Here is a 5,254-nt window from a genome sequence, read left to right as displayed (position 1 = left end):
CGGGTCAGGCGAACCACTTGGTTTTGATCACGAGTGGCCATCTAAAAGCACAACCACAATGCAAAGGCATTAGAATTTCTAGCAGAATTTGGACAGCATAACGGTTGTAAATGCTCAAGAAGGATTTTGAGACATTTAGCAAAGAATTGCATAGACACTCAACAATATCATATCAAGGTTCTGGGTCCAACTTAACAGTATAACAGGGTAGTAGAGCTGAACTAGGCTTGTAATCATCAAACCTATATGGTACTACAGATTACTAACACGTGAACCTGATAGAGAGAAAGATCCTAATCCTTAACCCCCGGTGGAAGAATGGACTGACTCAGATCAGAATGCCATGAGGTAAAGGAGTAAAAAGAGCCTTACGTACCATCCCACAATCAATTCCCCTACATATAACTAAAGCATTTCTAGACTCAACATCGACCAGTTTGGCTTGGAGAACCTACAGGCAGTCCGGCTCTGATGCCAACGCTGTCAGGACCCCGACTCAATGTCACATCGATCTAGCCTATAACACCTCATATCACTTTGCGGCCTCACGCACGGTATTCCCACGGGTGTCGCCTTACCTTCGCCCGGGACCGTTTGCGCCTTTTGGCACACGTATATGATAGTGTCGCTAGCATCCATATGATAAGGAGCCCGGGCTGACATGGCTAGTCGTAAACCCAAAGTGGCACAGACTTACAGGGACAGACATCCATGACCTAGCATCGAACGAGTCGGTCATCAGCAAGTGAATCCGGGCTGTAGCACTGGGCTAGCAGGACTCCGGTAAACCGGGCTGCAGCGGGCTAACAGGACTCGGGTATTCATTGCGTGACATTTCCCCGAAGGGACAGACACAGGAACGAAGAAGGACACATGCCGGCCAGCCTAAGTGTTCCGGAGTAGTAGCAAGCTCCCATGGCTCACTGGAAGCACTGGGAGACATTTCCCGGTAAGAGGGGCTACTAAAGATAAACAACTAGATAGTCAGATCCCACACATACCAAGCATTTCAATCATACACACAATATGCTCGATATGTGCAAATACAACAAGGCATCACAACATGACTCTACAACACAAGTTCTTTATATAAAGGCTCAGAGAGCCATACATAGCATACACACAAGTATGGGTTACATGACCCACATTCAAGTCATACAAGCATACAAGCCAACAGCGGAAGTGTCTTGTCTGAGTACAGACAACTAGTAAAATAAAAGAGGCTTGGGTAAGCCTAGCTGTAGTACATGGTCCTTCACAAGCTCAGGGTCACCACCTGGGCCTCAGTCTACTCATCGATGTCAACATCTATGAAGAACCTGTCAGAAGGGTTTGTAGCATCTTCTGAAAATGTAAATTAAAGTAACATGAGTACAAAGGTACACAGCAAGACTTACATCAGATCCTACATACATGCACATTATCAAGAAGGGTTGGTGGAGTTATTGCAGCAAGCCAGCTTTGAGTCTTGGCTAAACTATCCTACGAGACTCCAACTTGAAATAGTTTTGTGCACACGAGTCCACTACTCACCACTTCAATACACTATCGAGGATCCACCTCCGTCTTCCCACGGAAGAGCCATCCTCGGCACTCACGCTTATCTTGGGGCTTTTAGTAGTTTCCATTTACTTGTCTATGAACTGTATAGGCAACCAAGTAGTCCTTTACCGCGGACGCGGCTATTCGAATAGATTATGTTAACCCTGCAGGGGTTTATGTCAGGACCCCGACTCAATGCCACATCGATCTAGCATGTAGCACCTCATATCACTTTGCGGCCTCAAGCACGGTATCCCCACGGGTGTCGCCTTACCTTTGCCCGGGACCGTTTGCGCCTTTTGGCACACGGATATGACAGTGTCGCTAGCATCCATATGATAAGGAGCCCGGGCTGACATGGCTAGTCGTAAACCCAAAGTGGCACTAACTTACAGGGACAGGCATCCATGACCCAGCATCGAACGTGTCGGTCATCAGCGAGTGAATCCAGGCTGTAGCACTGGGCTAACAGGACTCTAGTGAACCGGGCTGTAGCGGGCTAACAGGACTCCGGTATTCATCGCGTGACATTTCCCCGAAGGGACAGACACAGGAACGAAGAAGGACACATGCCGGACAGCCTAAGTGTTCCGGAGCAGTAGCAAGCTACTAGGGCTCAGTGGAAGCACTAGGAGACATTTCCCGGTAAGAGAGACTACTAAGGATAAACAACTAGATAGTCAGATCCCACACATAGCAATACACATTACACGTACGCATAACATGCAAGTATGTGCTGTATAACATGGCATCACAGCATAACTCAACAACTCATATAGGTAAAGGCTTAGAAGAGCCATCATAGCATTAATTACAAACAGGGGTCACATGACCCAACATTCAGAGCAATCAAGCAACAAGCGGAAGCATTACATGTCTGAGTACAGACATCTAAAAATGAAAAAGGCTGAAAGCCTGACTATCTACAACGTCCGATCAAGATCGTAGCTGAGGTACAAGCTACTCGTCGAAGTCCACAAGACACTAGTAAGATCGAAGTCTCCGCTGCAAAAACATAAATAAAGCAACATGAGTACAAAGGTACTCAGCAAGACTTACATCAGATCCTATCATACATGCATTTGTATCAAGAGGGTAATGTGGGGTTTAGTTGCAGCAAGCCAGCTTTGACTCTGTGGCTATCCTGTTCTACGACTACCAGAAACTCTTGAGATGATATGGCGCACACGAGTCCACTAATCACCACATAATACACTACTATGGATTCATCCCCGTCTCCCTACGAGAAAGCCATCCATAGCACTCACACTTGTCTTGAGCATTTTAGAGTATCCACTTCAAGTTGTCTATGTACCATGTAAGCATCCAAGAAGTCCATAACCGCGGACCCGGGTATTCGAATAGATCATGTTAACCCTGCAGGGGTGTACTTCTTCACACACGCTCTCGCCACTTACCGCCATGTACACGTCATGTATCTCGGCAACCTTCAAGCGGAAGCCTGGCGAGGGTGTCGGCCACGACCTGACTAACCACACAAGACTCTAGTCCAGGTTTATCGCCTATTCGGGTTCCATCCGCAAGGAGATCCGGCCGGGGTGTCGCTCACGGCCCCAAACGATGTGAGCAGGGTTCCCGAGCCCACCAACCGGGTGCCACTCGGTACACCGGGCCACGTGTGCCTAGTCTGCCCCAAGCCCACCCTGCCGGGTGCCACTTGGTAGAAAAATAGCACTACCTACAAACACCAGAAACTAGTTGCGACTCCTGGACAGAGACCAAGTTGGTTAATAAGTCGAGAGAGTCAATTAAGGATCCCAATGTGTGGTAGTATCGAGTCATTGGACAACATGCATAGAACTTAGTGCTTAAGGACGGTTCCAGTGAGACAACCCACCATGTACTCCTACATGGCCTCTCACCGCTACCTTTACCAAATCGTGTTCACGCACTTCAATTCTCAGCACCAGAACATATCGTAACACTCCAATTCATTCCCAATGAACTAGACCTGACACAACTCTAAGCAATAGCAGGCATAGCATGGTAGGAACACAACATGGCCCAATCAACTCCTACACATGCTAGTGGGTTTCAACTATTTACTGTGGCAATGACAGGTCATGCAGAGGAATGGGTTCAACTACCGCAGCACAAAGTAGCAGATGAATCATTGTTGTCCTAATGCAATGACTGAGAGCAGGAGCGAGAGAGTAGGATTGTATCGGAATGAACAAGGGGGTTTGCTTGCCTGGTAAATCAACAAGGGAGGCACTGCTTCATAGACAGGCACTCTGGAACGGACTCCGGAGCAGGACCTATCGAGAAGGAACAGTGTCGGCAATCAATACACAAACATCTGCAACAATATGATGCATGAACATGGCATGAAGATGTGATGTTGTTTGAGCTAATGCAACTAGTATTCATTTGGTTTGAAGTCCATTTGAACCAAAAGCTCAAATGCAATTCTAAATTAAGTCTCTTAATATGTCATAATGTGTTTTCTCATATTCAGCATGTATAAGTTGGTTTGTCATGCATGAAACTAGTACAAATGGATAGATTGCATTTTTCTGATAATTTTTCATATATAAATTATTTCAATCTGAGCTACGGTTGAATTGATATGAATTTTTGAAGTTTAAATCAATTTCTGGAATTTCCTGATTTATTATAATTCCAGAAAATATATATTGCGTCAGCATTGAGTAAGCATGACGTCAGCAAGTCAACTGCGGCTGACTGGGTCAAACCTGACGTGTGGGGTCCACACGTCAGTGACAGGGGGTTAAACAGGGTTAGTTTAATCCTAATTAAAAAGGTTAGTGGCGCTGGGGCCCACTGTGAGTGTCATGGTTAAATAACAGAGGTTAATTAAATTTAAACTAATCCTAAACTAGAATTAGCAGGGACGGGCCCCACTTGTCATTGAGCCAGGGGAGGTCAAACCCCCTGGTCAACTGGGGCTAACACGCCGGCGTTTAGCCGCCGGCGGCAGCAAACGCGGCGGAGGGCGTGGGATTGCCACTCCGGCGCCCAATCGAGCAGCGGAGGGCACGCGCGGGAAGCTGGGGCTCGCGCGCATCCACTGGTGCCCTCCGTTTCACTGGAGACGGCCTAAATCGACAGCGGCGACCACTTGGGCGGCGGCCGGAGTTCGGGCGCGAGCGGGATCGGGCTGCGGGGCACGGGGAGGCCACCTGAGGGGCTCGGTGGCACCCTCGTGGCACCGGGAGCATGATGGGGTGCTCGGTTGCAAGCTGCGGTGGCCAGGGCGACGGCGGCGACATGAACGGTGGCAGGAAGCTTCGGCCGTGGTGGGGAGGAGGGCTACGGCGAGCGGGCAGCTAAATGGAGAGAGGGGAGCGGTGGCGGAGCTCACCGCGGTTGCAGCGGGCGTCGAAACGGGCTCGGGGACGTCCTGCGTGCGGCCAATCGACGGCGGTGGTGGTCGGAGCCCGAGGTGGAAGACGACGGCGACGGTGGCTCCACAGGGCGTCCGGCGTCTTGTGGCTTGACGGAGGAGACGAGGAAGTCGTGGCGGAGCTTCTGCGTGTGTCGGATAGGCGAGGGGAGGCCGGTGGCCGCGGCAACAGCGAGCGGCAGCGGTGATGGCGCTCGGGTGTGCGAGGGAGAGAGCAGGTGGAGAGAAGGAGGGCGAGGGAGAGTGCGAGAGAGGTCGGGGTGGCTGCGTGCTGTCTCCCGGGCGTCCAGACGAGGGGGGGGAGAGGGCAGGCAGGCAGAGAGG

Source organism: Triticum dicoccoides, chromosome 1B (assembly GCF_002162155.2).
Source record: "Triticum dicoccoides isolate Atlit2015 ecotype Zavitan chromosome 1B, WEW_v2.0, whole genome shotgun sequence".
Lineage (NCBI taxonomy): Eukaryota > Viridiplantae > Streptophyta > Magnoliopsida > Poales > Poaceae > Triticum > Triticum dicoccoides.
This window is presented reverse-complemented; position numbering follows the sequence as displayed.